Source organism: Diabrotica virgifera, chromosome 1 (assembly GCF_917563875.1).
Source record: "Diabrotica virgifera virgifera chromosome 1, PGI_DIABVI_V3a".
In the NCBI taxonomy this organism is placed as follows: Eukaryota; Metazoa; Arthropoda; class Insecta; order Coleoptera; family Chrysomelidae; genus Diabrotica; species Diabrotica virgifera.
The window spans coordinates 113,966,376-113,985,609 of record NC_065443.1 but is presented as its reverse complement, the minus strand read 5'-3'; the positions used below and the strand labels follow the sequence as shown (position 1 = coordinate 113,985,609).

Sequence of the window (19,234 nt, the reverse complement as noted above, 5' to 3'; positions counted from 1 at the left end):
ACAATCTCATTTAAAATACATTAGTTATCAATTTTGTTTGCAGCATATCTCGCTTAGTTTTAATGTAATGGACCTTTAATATAGCTCATTTTAAAGGTCTTTTCAAGCACTACAAAAGGTATTAGTAGCATTGTACACCTAAAATCCACCGTTTCTCTGTTATTTCAAGTCGAATACACCAATTTGAGAATGTACCAAAAAACAAACTATTTTCACCTACCATATCTCTTTTTGTATTATAACTAGAAGATTTATGAAGGCAAGTGTCTCTTTGTTTTTTTTATAACCTACAAAAATGTTTAATATAGTTTTTTTAGTTAGATGCATAGTTTTTAAGGTACATATTCGCAAAATACCGTTCGAAAAGTATTATGTTTCAATGAAAATGGTCAATTTTCAACCACGAATAACTCAAAAAGTATTGAGTTTTCAAAAAATAATTATAGAACAGTTTTTGTTTAAAATTAGATTCTCTAGTCTCTTCAGTGGCTATTTTAACCAAAAAATTTTTCACCCCTACGAAGGGGTGGAAACCACCCCCAAGATAAAAGCACACATCGGCATAGGATAGACTTTGAATTAGGAGATAAGTAGAGGCTAGGCCCAAAATTTCATTAAAATCCATGCAGTAGGATAGAATTCGGAGGTAATATTCTATTCTTGCTCCCATTGACTGGCGTAATCGTTCAGCAACATGAAAAATAAAGAGTATTTGAAAAAAAGGGGAAATGCTTACATCTCAATGTGAGTCATTATTGCCTCGTGTGGTGGTAAAACACACTAATATAGACACACTAATAAAGTTAATTTTTAGATTTAATTAGCAAACACAGACACAATATTATTCTATTATAATATATCTTTTATCTCTAAATTATCAGTCTATATTTATATAATTTTGATAATCTTTTGAACGTAAGTGAAAATAACATTAACCTTCTACAAAAAAAATACAATATATCAAATTAGGTATGAAACTAAAAGCGTAGTTTATATCATCAACAAGTCACCTCCGACAGTCTAGTCATTGTGAATAAGCTGTTCTAATTATTTTAGATGAGCATGGCTAAGTATGTATACCTTGGAACAGTCGTCAACTCGAAATGGGATCAAACAACCGAAATACGATCTAGAGTTGAAAAGGCCAAGGCAACATTTAACAACATGAGAAATATATTCACTTATTTCGACATACCTCTCCCACTAAAAATACGGCTGCCAAAATGCTATGTATTTACAGTCTTGCTGTATGGCGCAGAGGCTTGGACAATAACGGAAATACTAATAAAATAGCTAGAGGCATTCGAAATTTGGGTGTATCAATACGACTCAAAATATCCTGGACGACCCACATCACCAACGTAGAGGTATTGCGCCGAATGGGAGAACAAAAAGAAATCTCTTTCACAATTAAGAAAAGGAAACTTGAATACCTCGGTCATATTATGCGACATAATAAATATCGTATACTGAAACTGATAATACAGGGTAAAATAGAGAGCAAACGCGGATCCGGAAGAAGACGTTCATGGTTTCAAAACTTACGCCAATGGTTTAGATTTTAGACTAACATCGATCGAGTTATTTAAAAACGCTGCAAACAAAATTAAAATTGCTATGATGATAGCCAACGTCCGCAACGGAGAGGGCACATAAAGAAGAATATGGCTGAGTAAAAGTCCAACTCCTAATGTCGGACAATATTCAGGTATTAGTAACTTTCTCCCTACATGCGGAACTCTAACGGGAGTTATCGCCTCATCCCTAGGTTGTCGTGGGATAAGAATGGACCAAGAATAACTAAAAAAAGTAGCCTTAGTATTCCAGAAGCTATGGAACTGTATCACATTATAGGCCATATTGCCGAAGATAAAGAACTAAACTCTATCCAAAAGCTACAAATATAAGTGGACAGACCAATAGGCCTGGATCCCGCGTAGTAAAGAAAGTTGATTAATAGCAAGCTGAAAATTTGTTAATAGCTTAAAGGTGTTTAGTCGGACAAACTTTGATGTACGGGAACACTGGAACAGGGGAAGTTTTAATTGTGGAAGAGGTTAAAAATTTGGAACGTCACACTACGAAATCATCCCATGTATTTTGTCGGGAGAACTTCCAATTGATTTGTTACCCTTTCATTAAATTCTCATGCAAAAGTCAGACTGCTATATATAGGGGAGTGCAATTAGAACGAAAAGATACAATGTTTCGGAAAAAATCAAACAAGGTTATATTTTTCTAAAACTTTTTTTGTTAGTTTATAAATATGTTAAAGTTAAAAGTTCTACTCACAAATTTCGCCGCTAATTGTTTATTAATTGTTTAAACAATAACAATTTTTTTGTATAAATAATGTTAAGAATATGGGTGAATTCAACATTTTATTTTGATAAAAAATGTTTTTAATTTAGTTTTGATTATGCTGAACCCGAATCTGACATTAAAATTTGCAAATTCAAAATGGCGGATTCAAAATGGCGGATTTTTTTCTAAAAATCCTTAAAAAGTAGTTGTAAAATCTGAATTTTTTTTATAAAACGTGTTTGTTTACATATATGTGGGCATTTTTGAGAGGTTACTGAACCTGAATCAAATTTTTATTATAAATTATAAAATGGCAGATCCAAAATGGCGGATAACTTAAAAAATAGTTGTAAAATCATAATTTCTTTACAAAATGTATTTATTTCTACATATATATTTATTTTTTAGAGCTTTGATAAACCTAACTTAAATGTTAACATTATAAACTATAAAATGGCGGATCCAAAATGCGGATTTTCTAAAAAGAACATAAAAAAGAACATTTTTCTAAAACATTTATTGTCTATATTTTTAACAGGTTGTTGAATCTGAATTAAAGATTAAAAATTTAAATTGAAAATGGCGGATCCAAAATGGCGGATATTTAAATGAAAAACAAGTAGAATACAATCAGACAAATATGGAATTTCATTCTTAAAAAAAGATAAACAAATAATTTTTACAATAATATTAAAAATTAAGATGTATTAGAAAGAATATTTAAAAAAAACAAATTTTCGATTAGAAGGATATAATTACATATTGGAACATAGTTTTTAATTACAAACAACTTTTCTTTATAAAATTTTTCGATATTGTGAAATATAAAGGTACTTTACTCTTGAGCGAAATTCATATTTTTTGACATACCTCGTACAAAATTAACAAAATTTGATATTTGATGGTTTCATCTTATGTTATATATGATACAGAGTATTTTATAAAGAATAACTTTTTTTCGTAAAACTAATATTAAAAAAGTTATCAATAGGTTCCAAGTTACGCAGACATACTGTATAAGAGCTAAAAAAAATTTTTTTTGTTGAACATTTATTATTGTTGAAGCTTATTATTAAATGTATTTTAGGTAAGTTTTACAGAAAAAAGTTTTGATCACTCTGTATATACATTTTTTCAGCTGGTAATTTTCGATTTTTGTATTACATTTTTGTTATCTTTCTTAGTTTTCTCAAAAAAAAATTGTTTATTTCATTTTTAAACTAAAATAATTCAGTGTTTTTTAAAGATTTCATCCCAAGCTTTAAAAAAATAGCAAAAAAATTGTATTATATTTATTCAAACTTGAGTAATACCGTCTTAAAGTGGTGGGAATTCTGTAAAACTACGAAGTTTTCAAAAATTAAATTTTTTGAGACATCGTATTATTTGAATTAAATTTTTGAGATTTTTTTTGAACAAAACATCGTTTAGTAAGATGATTAAGAGGTAAATTGTGCAAATTTGAGAGTTTTATAAGTAAAATTGTATTAGTTACACATTTTTAAATCATTTTTAAACAAAATTCATGTAAGACTCAATTTCCGCCCACACGGTACTTATGTCCATACATTTTATTTCTTTTTATTACAACCATAAGATAGCTTATTTCATCTTCTTTCATGTCCAATTTGTAAAATTTCTTTTGATCAATTAGTTAAAGAATTACATTAAAAAATCTCAACCGTGCACTTCTTTCAACGCTAGTTTACAGTGCGCCAATGTGTGTGAGAAGGGTGACTTTAGCGTTATAAATAAAAAATTACAGAAGCTAGAGATTTAATTTTAGAAAAATCTTTATATAAGGTTTTTTTTGTAAAATTTTCTGAATTTTTCAATGGTCATGTCAGTTTTTTTCAAAAAATTATACTTTCGAAGTTATTTAAAAAAACATCTAACTTCGCTGTTCATTTGTTTAATAAAAAATGAAGCACCCACTTCTCGAGTAGAACTTTTTGATATGTTGTTTATTAAACATTTCTTAATGAAATTACAAGAAGTTTTATCTTGTTTGATTTTTTCCGAAGTGAAAATCTAAATGCACTCCCCTAATATCACTTGTCATAATGGCATCCTGTCATTTGACATGAACTACGTGTCGGACTTATTAAAATGCCCAGTTGGTGATAAAGACCAGTCTGATTTTTGCATGAGAGTTTAATGAAAGGGTAACAAATTAATAATTGATTTAATTGGAAGTTCTGTCCGAGAAAATGCATGGAACGTTTTCGTAGTCTGACGTTTCAATTTTTTAACCTGTTCCACAATTAAAACTTCCCCTGTTCCAGTGTTCCCAATTCCCATACATCTAAGTTTGTCCGACGAGTCACCGTTAAGGTATTAACAAATTTTCAGCTTGCTATTAATCAACTTTTTTTTTGGTACGCGGGATCCAGGCCTACAAGGGAGAGAGATATTTCAGGAGCAACTTGCTGGCAGAACTTAAAGCCACAAAAAAAAATAATACATACCAACTAGTTCTCCTAAAGTATTTTTTCCGCAATTTTTGGCCTATTATAGGATTTTTCTTGTTTTCTACAACAGTTGTTTTTTAAGTTTAGTCGATCAAATCCAATTTTTTTGGGATTTCTTGACAAACCTTCACCTGTTTGTCACTAACTGATAGAAAATCAATATAACTTTCTTCAACTTCCGATGTATTTGTTTTGACGCGGTGGCGCCCAAAATTCCGACATGCAACAATCCTCGCATAAGCAAAAATCCCGACCACTACATTTTGAATATTTATTGTTTCCTTTTCAAATGCAATACCAAACCATATTATAGAGTATTGAAATTGAAAAATTAATTACTTACTAATAAGTACGGAGTACGGGTAAATACTAATTATTATGTATTAAAAAAATCATTAAACACTTCATTTTATAATATAAAAGCTATACTTACTGAAATGGAAGGTTGTAAGTGACATGATAATATCTATTATATGAAAGTAAACTTGAATTCAGGATTTGATTATACTTATATTATTGAACTATATATTGGCGAAAAAAATAATTTAATTCATAATATACCCATGTTAGAAATGTTATTTAGAAAATTAGTTCATATTAAATGGTAAATACTTTTATTTAGTAACAGAAAATAAAAAACAGATGGCCGGCCATAAACAAAAAACCAGAAATAAATGTAATTATATGTTAAAAAGGAACTTATCAAACCTGTCGGGATTCTGGAGTGTCGGTATTTTGGCCGTTGGGATTTTGGCTGTCGGGATTTTGGCTGTCGGGATTTTGGGGTAGACCCGTTTTGACGTAACGAACTACCTAATGCATTTGCTCACTGTCGCTTATTTCTGGGCTGCAGGAAAATATTACGGAATAATATTTCGCATCCAAAATATATTTAATTATCTTCTGCCTTATATCATTGGAATAATTTCAATGAATTCACTTTATATTTTATGTGAGAAATACGAGCTTTGCCCTTTCTTAGCCCCTCAATATGTTGTTGAAGAGGGACGTTGTAATGCAATACAAGTTCTACTGTAGGACCTGTTCCTATTCAAGAACTTTCCACTGGAAGGTTTCCTTGCTTTGCTAAGAATATAATAGCATCGATAATGCAGCGCAATACCGCCTTACAGTGAAACTCTTCTTGATAGATCTTGTTTTGGAGTTCTGCATCAATACCAGCATGTCCTAAACAAGATTCTAACGCTTTCCATGAACAAAAAAAAGTTTGTGATTAGACGAATTTTCATGTTTAGACAATTTTACGTTGAGTTTTTTCCAATTAGCAAGGTAGCTAAGGCACAGACACTTGATTTGATGCTATGTATGAAAAAATCCTGCAGGTATTACAATATACAGGGTGTAACGAAAATACAGGTCATAAATTTAATCACATATTCTGGGACCAAAAATAGTTTGATTGAACCTAACTTACCTTAGTACAAATGTGCATATAAAAAAAGTTACAACCCTTTGAAGTTACAAAATGAAAATCGATTTTTTCCAATATATCGAAAACTATTAAAGATTTTTTATTGAAAATGGACATATGGCATTCTTATGACAGTAGCATCTTAAGAAAAAATTATAGTGAAATTTGGACACCCTATAAAAATTTTATGGGGGTTTAGTTCCTTTAAACCCCGCCAAACTTTTGTGTACGTTCCAATTAAATTATTATTGTAGTACCATTACTTAAACACAATATTTTTAAAACTTTTTTGGCTCTTAGTACTTTTTCAAAAAGTCAGTTTTTATCGAGATATTTTGAATATTTTTCAAATCCACCACATATTTGTATGTATGGTTAAGTACGATTATGGAGACTTGGTAATAATACGAAAATTTATGTATGATTTACATTTTTAGGTATATTTTGAACCGTATTAAAAAAGAAGCCATATCTCGATAAAAGTTGCCTTCTCGAAAAAATACAAAGAGGCAAAAAAGTTTTAAAAACATTTTGTTTAACTAATGGTATCGCAGTAATAGTTTAATTGGAGCGTACACAAACATTTGGGGGGTTTAAAGGAACAAAACCCCCATAAAATTTGTATGTAAACATATTAAAAAAGAAGCCGCAACTCGATAAAAACTGCCTTATCAAAAAAATACTAAGAGCCACAAAAGTTTTAAAAATATTGAATTTAACTAATGGTACCACAATAATAATTTAATTGGAACGTATAGAAAAGTTTAGGGGGGTTTAAGGGAACAAAACCCCCATAAAATTTTTATGGGGAGCACAAATTTCACTATAATTTTTCTTTAAGATGCTCCTGCCGTAAGCATGCCACATATCCATTTTCAATAAAAAATCTCTAATAGTTTTCGATATTTTCGAAAAAATCGATTTTCATTTTGTAATTTCAAAGGGCTATAACTTTTTTTATGTGCATATTTGTACTAAGGTAAGTTAGGTTCATTCGAACTATTTTTGGTCCCAGAATATGTGATTTAATTTATGGCCTGTATTTTTGTTACACCCTGTATATTATGTAGAGCTTTATTACTTCCACTATAGCCTAATCACGAACTCTTTACTTCTTCTCCATTTTTAAGAAATTTATAAAATCAAACTTTGGTTAAGCTACGTCCTTCTCTATTGCTATTAACTAAATTTGGCTCATTCAGAATGTCAAAGCTTATTTTTGTCATGTCACACCTTTCAGAATCTGAAAAACTGTGTGGCCAAGAACAAGGATCCCTAAAATCAAAGGAAAACTTGAACGTTTCGTTAACCAGTTGTGGTGTCTGAACGAGATAATTCACCAACAGGAATCACTTACAAAGTTCGACACGTTGCAAGCCTTCTTCTCCAGCTTCAACGTCACCTTCGAAGTCTAATTCGTATCAGAATTTGGCATAACAGGATAATACTTACTCCAAACCCATCTTCTTCTTCTTCCACGGCACTACAGTCCAAATTATTCCTTGGCCTCCTTTATTTTTTGCCTCCACCCTTGTTTGTCTGTGGCTGCTCTTCTCCATACACGGACTCCTAAAAGGGCTTGTGTGTCGCTGTTAACTGTGTCTTCCTCACGCTTTCTTGGCTTTCCAACTGGTCTCTTTCCCGGTCTTTCACATGTCCGGCCCATGAATTACATTAAGGGACTATCCTTGTGTAAAAGTACGAAATTCATATATTTTTTGGGAATTTCTAAAATAAAAAGTACTTTACCAATTATTTTGAAATTTTTCATGAGCATTTATTATAAAAAAAGTAAATGTAAAACAATTTTCATAAAAAAATATTGAAAATTAAACGATTTATGCGCCATCTACTGGCACCGTAAAAATAAAAACATGGCTCCACTGCTGCAGTGATTGGGACTAATAGACATCCTGAAACATAAAATTTCAAAGTGATTATTGAAATATAAATTATTTCCTATACCATCAACTAGAATTTTTGAAAAATATTAAAATTTGGAAAAATGACGATGTTGAAAAAAAATTTTAAAATTAGCTAAAATATTTTCAGTTTCAAAAACCGCCAAATTGACATTTTTTATCCGATCAAAAAACCCCTAGTTGATGGTATAGAAAATAACTTATATTTCAATAATAACTTTGAAATTTTATGTTTCAGGATCTCTATTAGTTACAATCACTGCAGCAGTGGGCTATGTTTTTATTTTCACGGCGCCAGTAGATTGCGCATAAATTGTTTAATTTTTAATATTTTTTTTATGAAAATTGTTTTACATGTACTTCTTTTCATAATAAATGCTCATGCAAATTTTAAAAATAATTGGTACAGTACTTTTTATTTTAGAAATTTACAAAAAAGTATATGAATTTCGTACTTTTACACTAGGATAGCCCCTTAATTCTTGTGTCGTGTCTTATAATGAAGAAAATAACTTGATATACAGTGTCACTGTAATAAAGTTTATGAATCGTACAACAAAATTAAACAATATTAACTCTGGTATTATTATTTTGAAAAAAAAAAATGAATAATTTATTATGTAGTAAATTTAATGAATAAATTCCTCTTAGTAAAAGGTAAAAGTAAAAGGTAGGTATATTTATTTAAAAATCCTTACAAAGGCCACAAATATCATAGAACGTTTTGGCTCTCTAAAAAGAGCATCATCAGTGTTATAGGCTTGATATGCTGAGCCACCCAAAAATACAGAGGTTAAAACCGTTTAAATTTTGACTGAATGTCTTACATTGTTAAATTAAATATGAAATCCAAAGGATGTATATAATCCCTAGGGATAAGGCCTTGAGGCACTATATGACTCCCATGAGGCACGTGGGCTGCTAGGTGAAGATTACGTCTTCATATTGAGAGCGGTAAATGGCCAAATTATGGCGAGAGTCAGTGGCGTAACAAATTCCGTCGGGGCCCTAAAATCGGGAAGAATTGTAAATGGGGCCCCCTTTAAAAATTTACCAAATGCGACATGTGTAACAAAAACTTGTGTGTGTTATAGCCCAGTAAACGAACGTGAAATACGGCGATACCGTATAATTTTCAGTGTCACCACCAAAGGGGCCAAGGTAATACTTTTCGAGTTATTTACGAGTAAAACTGTTTATTGTTCAACAAAAAAAAAACACGTTTTCAAGCGGTTTTTCGCAAATAAGTCAAAAATTAAGTATTTGATCGAAAAAAAAATATTCTTACCAAAAATGTAGCTTATAAAAAAATGAAGTCTATAGACCCAGTAAAAGCAAAGTTGTAGCTCATGAAAAATTGTTCTTTTTTGTTAAATACCAAATCGAATATTTCAACGTGAAATACCCAAAGGAAAAAGCACTTTTTGGGGAAAACTTATTAAAACTTTTACTTGTGTTTACAAGAAGCTTTATTTTTATTTTTTATAAATGTTTCTAGCATCAAAACTAAGGGAATTACGCTCAAAATATATTTAAACCCATCTTTGTTAAAAAAAATTGTGAAAATCTCCCCCTATTCAGTACCTCAAATGAAGTTAATCATTACCGCTTTACACATTAATAATCTTTTTTGTACGTGACCTGTAAGTTTCACCAGTTTAAAGTGCTTATTTTTGAAAGGGTTCTAGTTGAAAGGGCTTGAACGAGTCACTAATCATGAGTGTATGCAAATTTTTAACAGCCATATCTTAACCAATTGGTGTCTTACAGAAAAAGAAAAATAAAACAAAAATACTTTTTGGAAAAGTATTTTGGTTATTTCGAAAAAATGGCATTTTTCCAAATTAAAAAAAAAATTTTACCATAAAACTAATTTTTTCAAAACTAAGAATTTCGAACCGGTCAAGCTTACAGGTCATATAAACAATACATATATAAAGTAAATAGTAAAGCGCTAACGATTAATTTTATTTGGGGTGCTAAATAGGAGATTTTTACGATTGTTTTACCAAAAAAAAAGAAACAAACTTTATTTTGAGCGTAACTCGCTTAGTTTCGATGCTAGAAACTTTTATAAAAAATAAAAATAAAGTTTTTTTAAATATTTAAAAAAAGCTTTAATGAGTTTTCCCTAAAAAGTGCTTCATTTTTGGTTGAAATATTCGATTTGTAAGTGGATGAATAAAAACAACTTTTCATGAGCTACAACTTTGCTTTTACTGTGTCAATAGACCTCATGAATACACCATTTTATTGAAGGTACATTTTTGCTAAAATTTTTTTTTCGATATTTAATTTGATAAAATGCTTTTTTTAGTGTTTTGCGAAAATCCGTCTGAAAACGTGTATTTTTTTTTTGTTGAATAATAAACATTTTCACTCGCAAATATCTTAAAAGTATTGACTTACATAAAGAAACTCTATAGAACAACAGTTGCTTCGAATCAGTCAATTTATCCATTTGCGGACTTATTTTAAACATATGTTTTTCACCCCCGAGATGGGGCAACTTTCAACCCCCAAGCAAAAGCAGCCAACGGCACAAGTCCAACTTGTGGAGCATAAGTAGAACTTAAATCCAAATTGTCAATCAAATACGTCGTGACGCTGATACACTCCAAAACTGCATACGTGCGTATGCATGCACTGTTTTTATGACAACTTACATTTTTCATCTTTATTGGTATAGAACAAAATAGAACAAAAATTAAAAATGATTACATTATTACATAGTATTACTCTATAAGATGAACAACTTTCTTCGTGCAATACTATCAGCGAATATAATCTACAATTTTATTACTACATATCGATCTCATGGGCAATTTCATTTTCAATACTGCACTGCCTAAAAAACGTTGCGTATGTATGCGTACAATAATATAACAATAACAAATTTTTACATAATATATTAGACGACAAGAAGGGGCTCCTGACATATTGCCCCCCCCCCGCAAGCTTCATGCTGCGGGGTCCTCTGTTACGCCTCTGGCGAGAGTCAATATATTATTGCGATTTCGCCAAAATCGTGAACGGTAAGCAAATTCACCTAAATTTATTTCCCCGCTGTACATTAACGAACAAAACTATTATTTGACTTTAAAAACACTATATCAGTTGGGTATTTTAACATCGATTTTAGGATATTTGTTACGAAACAACAAATTTTGTAATTTATCTAAACAAATGAGTACATGCTGAGTTGGAGACGCGAGATAAAATCTGTAGCATTGGAAAACATGAGGATTCCGAGAAGTCGGGTACAAAGTCTAGAGAAATTGATAACGGAATTCTTATTATCAGTATTATTCACATAAAAATTTGTCGTTTTCTAGACAAAACATTTGCACAAGCAACGACTTGGGTTTAAAGTCTGAAAAGAAAAAAATGGTAAGCATCTTCTAAAATGTAACGGATCTATCTAAACTACGAGGCGGCTGTAGTGTGTCAAATACTACTTAATGTAAGTTACATAAGATTTGCGATTTCCTAAACACTATACAGTACAATGTATGTAGTCGTAGTCCAGAGAAATAAGATTTTTCTCGTGACACATCCCCTCCAGGCCGAAATCAAATTTTTTGAGTAGTATGGACATCTATATTAATAACCTATGTGTTTCCTGTAGCCGATTTTGATGATATACATAGTTATAAACAAATGAAGATCAGCAAATGGTAAATTTTCGCTTTTTTCGTCTATTACTAAAAAGTGAAGCATTCTAAACAAATTTGAAAATAAGAAACTCGTAAATCATATAAAAAAAATTCAATATGGCGTTCGCTGAATATGTCTATCCTTATTTTTGTTGCTTAGAAAATTGCAAAATAATTAATAAATTTTGAGATTTTATAAATGTTCATAACTTATGTAAAAATGAAGTTAGAACCTTCTTATTAGACAGAATGCTGAGACTTCTTGTGCTTAAATTGTATTTAAAATTTCAAAGCAATTGGTCAAGTAGTTTAAAAGTTATTTAATTTGTTTATCCCAAATTCATTTTTTTGCAACACTATAAGTCAGAAAATTAAGAGGTTACAGTAATACTTCGGACAGTTTATGAAAGAAGAACATTTCTATTATTAACTTAATTTAAAAAATGACAAAAAGTAATTTTAAACAGTGTAAAATTATTTTGCAAAAACATGTCGATTTTTTGCTTACTTATAAACAATTAGAATAACTTTTTAACCGTTACCCGTAGAAAAACTATTTTTTCATATTACACATTTAGAAATAAAAACAATTGTCCTAGGACAATTAGGGACGAAGTTAGCCCCCCCTTTTTTTAATTCACATGTTCTTGCAAAATAATTTTGAAATATTTTGAATTATTTTTTGTCATTTTTTTTTAATTAAATTAATAGCGTAAATCTTCTTCTTTCATAAACTATCCAAAGTATTACGGTAATTTCATCATTTTCTGACTTACAGTATTGCAAAAAAAAATTAATTTGGGCTTTTAAACTATTTGACCAATTGCTTTGAAATTTAGGGTATGATTTAAGCATGAGAAGTCTCAGCATTCCGTGTAATAAGAAGGTTCAAAGTTAATTTTTACATAAGTTCTGAATATTTATAAAAACTCAAAATTTATTATTTATTTTGCAATTTTCTAAGCAACCAATAAGGATAGACATATTCCGCGAAGGCCATATTGAAGTTTTTTATACGATTTATGAGTTTCTTACTCTCAAATTTGTTTAAAATGCTCAACTTTTTGGTAATAGATGAAAAAAGCGAAAATTTACCGCTTTTTAATCGTCATTTGTTTATAACTATGTATATCATCAAAATCGGCTGCAGGAAACATATAGGTTATTAATATAGATGTCCATACTACTCAAAAAAAATTGGTTTCGCCCTGGAGGGGGCTGTGTCACCAACAAGATATTTTTTTTACTTATTTCTCTGAACTAATGTATGAGATTTAAAATTTAAATGGAATCGCTTAATCAGTGAAATAAACTAATTTATATATTTTTTCAATTTTCAATCGAAAATTCTCGCCTCAAAATATCTACTATTACTACATGCCAGTTTAAAACGTTTTCCGCCGTTTTCCGACCTCCAATCGTCACTTTTTCCGGTTGTTTCATAGGCACTCTTCTATGTTTCTTTCTCTTACCTCTTTGTCTATTCCTTCGCTCCAACTTTTTTCGGTTTACCTCGATCCCTTTTTCCTTTTTTTTGTAATTTTAGCATTTCCTTTGGTATTCGTTGTTCATCCATACTGTATATGTCTGAAACAAATAAGTTCATAACGCTTAGCGCATAACGCTTTCATTGGTAGGTAATCCTTTTTCTTCTAGATTACCTAGATCTTCCTGCTGCTCATCTCAAGAAATCCATTTCCGTTTCTCTGAGCGTTGCCAATGATCTTTTTTCAGTGGCCATACCTCACAGCTGCATAGAGTGATACTTTTCACTATTGGGACCATGATACTATAAATAAAGAGATAGAATTTTCCCGTAGCGCAAATACGTCCGAGCTCGCGCATTGATGATGTAACTGGAGACCGGAAGTTGAATTTGAATTCTTGTTAAAGTTAAATGGGATTTGTATGCATTATGTGATGAAATTATTCAATTAGCAAAATAAAATTAAACTTCAATGTATTCGAAAAAAAATTAGTGTCGAGATTCCAGTCAAAATAACTGTCAAAGATAAAATATAAAATACAACCGCGAACAATTCAAAGTAATCGGACATTACGAATGATTACGAACCATTACGATCTTGCCGGTCTCCAGTTACGTCACGACTTCCGGATGTGCAATATATTATCTTGTTATTTATAGTATCATATTATATCCTCTATATCTATATTATAGTCATATCCTCTTTTTATTTTCTTTGCTGATGGATTAGTCGTAGAATCTAAATATTCTTTTTCGATCTAGTCAAAATATCGACTTTTTTAAAAACAAGTCGGTGCGCTTTTTGTTCGTTGAAATTTCTACTTCCTGATGGTGTAAAAAATATACATTACTATAGGGAATTATCTCAAAAAATGCAAAAAGAAACGAATATACTGGAATTCGAAATTTTTTTTAATCATTGCGTAAATTTTGAGCTATTTATTAATGTCCCCTTAGAAAAACGTAAGATTCCGTGTTACATTGATAAATTTAAAAAAAAATGAAAATCGAAATATACCTACTACCATTGTTTATATAGGGATAGTTGGTCAGCCCAATAGGAAAATTTGTTTGATTCAAATTGAGACAGTCACCAGATGTCCCCACAATGTCAAAATGCATAGACACCAAGTTGGATACAATCCTATTCATAACACCCCAACTCGCATACATATTAAGAAAAATAAATGTATATGGAAGAATATATTTAGAAATTGAATTAATGATGTCATGCTGCTATACATTATATATATAATAGCATGACATCATTAATTCAATTTCTAAATATATTCTTCCATATATATTTATTTTTCTTAATATGTAGGTATGCGAGTTGGGGTGTTATGAATAGGATCTTATCCAACTTGGTGTCTATGCATTTTGACATCTGGTGACTGTCTCAATTTGAATCTAACAAATTTTCCTATTGGGCTGACCAACTATCTCTATCTGCCAACTATTGGGCTGACCAACTATCTGGTTTGTTCTAGCATCAGTTTCAAACGGTTTGAGTTTGAAACCATCAGCGAATAGTCGACCAGCGCGAGTAGAGGGGATAGCACTGGTGACTGTATAATATGTTCTCTCACTGACCAACTGTTTGCTGACGGTTTCTGACTAGTTTGCCTGTTTGCTAGAACAAACCTTATAAACAATGCTACTGCTACTACTATAATAATTAACAACCAAATGAGCCAATAAAGTTAATATACTTTATAAGATATCTCCAATATTTTGAGTTTAAAGTTTTTTAAATAATGCGCAGGTGCCTATTTATTGCTATTTTGCGGTAACTTATATACCTTAATGGCGTACGGAAAATTTTAGCCCATCAAAATATACAGTGATGAGCGCGCTAATAACCGGTAAAATAGCACAAAAGATGGAAAACATATTAAGTTGTGAGATAAAAAGAAATAAAACTAGTCGAGCTGGGAAATTTAGCGATATTAACCTATAAATTTACATTATATTGATTGTTTCCCACCTTTAGACGTATCGCACGAGTTTGGTAACTACCACTGTCACAGTGACAGTTTTAGATGACATACTCCTCTGGTACGTGTAAAGGTGGGAAACAATCAATATAATGTAAATTTATAGGTTAATATCGCTAAATTTCCCAGCTCGACTAGTTTCATTTCTTTTTATCTCACAACTTAATACGTTTTCCATCTTTTGTGCTATTTTGCCGGTTATTAGCGCGCTCATCACTTTATTTCATATAGAAACGGGGAAGGTGTTATGAAGGTCTGGGCCTTACTACCTGTTAGGCAGTATTCGAGGTACAGAGCAGTGTACAACATCGTTAATAAAAATACACGTGCAGGCTAAGTTACTTGGAGAGAATCGTACATTTACTTCTTTAAAAGAAAGTTTTGGAATCTACATTATATTCTTAAATACTACCTGTATTTTAATCTAAATCAATCAGCTCTAGAATAAAAAGATTAATATTTTCTTATGATATAATTAATTTTATACTCACAATAAAACTGGATAGGCATATTTGTCTTCTTTTTAGATTATTAGTATGGATGAATCTGTTGTTTAATCTGCAATCAGAAACAAATGTGATATTATTAAGCAAGTGTATGAAATAAAAATTTAATTACCTAATTACTTTATAATATGAGATTTTCTTTGACATAAATGTAATTAGAATGTATAAGTCAACTTTTTTCTGAAAAAATTGCAGCTGTCACTTCTTCTTTTTTTTCTTCGTCTAGCGATGCACGTCCATATCTGAACATAAGCCTCTTTAAGTCTACCTTTCCATTGTCTTTTGTTGTACGCTACTTGTACCCAATTTTTCCAGGCGGCAGTCCGTTTCAGATCATCGGTCCATCTCATGTCTGCCTCTGGGTCTTTTGTGCAGCTGTCACATTTTTAGTTAAATACTAAATATTATGTTTAAACTTTAGAAAATCATCTGTTTCAGATGTTTCAGATCATCTGTTCATCTCATAGAACAGTCATGTCAAAGATACGGCCATACCAATACGGCCCGCGATCGCAATGTGTCACAGAAAGAAGAATCATGTTTTTTAGAGCTTTTAGACTTCACTCGATTGCTCTACGGAAGTTTTAAAATGCGTACACTACACTACATTTATAAGTCATTTCAAAGGCAGCGCGTGCCTAGACAAGCGAGAGAGATAGACAGTAACACCATCTCTTAGCGGAAACACCCTATTATTTTTGTTGAGAACAATAGAATCTTCCATGCGCTTCGAGTCTAGACTAGAACCTTCCTTATCGATATAAAAGAAGTGCGTCGACGTGTCACGTGAGTCAGTTGCGAAGTAGTGGTTGAGAAGGTATTGTACATTTGTTTGTGTCGTGCGTGTGCGATATCCATAATTGTGTCGAGTTCCATATTTGTTACGATTTCGGCATAATGTCACAAAAACGTAAAGTTGATAGTGAACGTAGAGTTTTTCAGTTTAAATGGGAAAATGCATATTTTTTCATAGAATGGAAAGGTAAACCACTGTGTTTGATTTGCAATCAAACAGTTGCTGTTTGTAAGGAGTTTAACTTGAAGAGACACTATGATACGAATCATAAATCAAAATTCGATTGTTACACTGAAAAAATAAGAATGGACAGATTGTCATCTTTAAAATCTAAACTTCAAGGTCAACAATCGATGTTTACTAAAGCTAATACTGAGAGCGAAGATGCCCTGAAATCAAGTTTTATTATTGCATTAGAAATCGCGAAGAGATCAAAACCTTTCACTGATGGTGATTTTATTAAAGACTGTATGTTGAAAGTTGCCGATGTTTCATTTCCATTTCAAAAGTCAATAATTCAAAATATTTCGCTGTCAAGAAACACTGTTGCTTCAAGAATAAATGATTTATCTCAAAATTTGGTTCTTCAACTGAAGGAGAAAATTAAGGAATTTACAAACTTTTCACTGGCTGTTGATGAGAGCACTGATACTGTTGATACAGCTCAACTTGCTGTTTTTATACGAGGTATTAACAGTAACTTTGAAATAACTGAAGAACTATTAAAGTGCGTTCCATTGACAGGTACTACAACAGCAAATGATATTTATTCTGCATTGGAGCATTTGATGGCAGAATATGGACTCGATTGGAATATACTTAGCAGCACAACTACGGATGGCGCTCCTGCCATGGTTGGCCAACATTCGGGCGTTGTAACTAAATTAAAACAGAAAACATCAGGAAATTTTGTGGGATTTCACTGTATAATTCACCAGGAATCATTGGCATCCAAACATTTAAAAATGGACCATGTCATGCAACCTATAATTAAAATAGTAAATTTTATAAGGAGCAGAGGACTAAATCACCGACAGTTCAGGCAGTTTTTACAAGATTTGGACGAAAAGTTTTCTGATGTCCCTTATTTCACCGAAGTTCGTTGGCTCAGTCGAGGAGTAGTTTTAGAAAGATTTTTTGCATTACGTGACCCTATTCAAGCTTTCATGTTAGAAAAAGGCAACCCAATTGATTATGACAATGACTGGTGGGTTGATTGTGCCTTTTTGGTAGATATGAATAAACACTTGACTGATCTGAATGTAAAGTTACAGGGTAAAAATCTGATTGTCACTCAAATGTACTCATGTATTCAAGCCTTTGAAACAAAGTTGAGGCTGTGGGAAAATCAGGTAAAAAATCAAACTTTGGATCATTTCCCTCATTTAAAATCATTTGGCACAGTGGATCAAAAAAAATTGGATCAATATTCTCAACTTCTGCAAAATCTTATCACGGAATTCAACAATAGTTTTGAAGACTTCCACAAAATGAATGAAATGGAATTCCCAATTTTCAACAATCCATTCAATTTTGAAGCTTCACAGGCACCAGTTCATTTGCAAATGGAGTTGATAGATCTTCAATCGGACAATATTTTGAAAGAAAAATTTAAAGAGGTTAACGCACTTACATTTTATACACAATATTTCAAGAGTTTGGATAACTACCCGGAATTAAAAAAGCATGCAGCACGCATTCTGTGCATGTTTGGTAGCACCTATTTATGTGAGCAGATGTTTTCCGCCATGAAAATAAATAAGAACAAACATCGCACAAGACTTACAAATGAACATCTCCAATCAATTCTTAAAATAAATACAACGAATATGATACCTGACATCAATGAGCTTGTCAAAAACAAGAGAAGTCAGGTATCTGGATCCTCGAGCTCAAAATAATTACCCTCTTTTATAACTTTGATATGATTTTTAACAACCGTATATTATAAGTATACTATTAAATAAAATGTTATAATAATTCAGTACATTTTTTTTTATTTGAATCTGGCCCGCCGACACATTCTGAATTTAATATATGGCCCTCTGCAAAATTGAGTTTGACACCCCTGTCATAGAAGGTCTGCCTCTGGGTCTTTTGTGCAGCTGTCACATTTTTGGTTAAATACTAAATATGTTTAATCTTTAGAAAATCAACTACTTTCTCATGTTTTTTTGCAATCTCTACGTTAAGTACATGAATTTGCATTTTTTAATTCAATGTAACATTTGTACCTTTTTTTAATGTTGTTGTGAAGTTATTTCCTTGTGGCATTTTTATGATTAACTATTTATATGGGAAATAAGCCACAATTAAATTGAAAAAATAATTTTATTAACGTTTCGTAATTAATCATAATTTTATTAACGCCCAAATCGGGTGTCGTTGTCAAAATACAAAATACTACTAAATTAAACAAAAATGTTGTTGCTAAGTAAAAAATTCTTCTAATAATTTATTTAATCTGACTCATTTATATTGGCAAATCCGACATATATTATACATTGTAAAGTAGAAGACTTTAAAATGATATTGCCAATATTTATGAGTTGCGTTCCTGGGACGACTTTACTGAAAGATAGTTCATTCGATTACATGAAATCAACCCCAACTCAAGAATATCCGTCACAAAAAAATCATAGCATGTGATCTGTCTTTAAAAAA

The 19,234-nt window shown here is 31.2% G+C and overlaps 1 protein-coding gene across 1 annotated transcript in view; it reads right to left on the bottom strand.

The window, feature by feature from the left end:
- The window catches only part of LOC114347881 (rootletin), a 370,585-nt gene that overhangs the window by 256,706 nt on the left and 94,645 nt on the right, over positions 1–19,234 (bottom strand). The window contains exon 2 of the mRNA XM_050659384.1: positions 15,760–15,826. The gene's annotated coding sequence lies outside the window, so the exon portion shown is untranslated. The remainder of the gene's footprint in view (positions 1–15,759; positions 15,827–19,234) is intronic.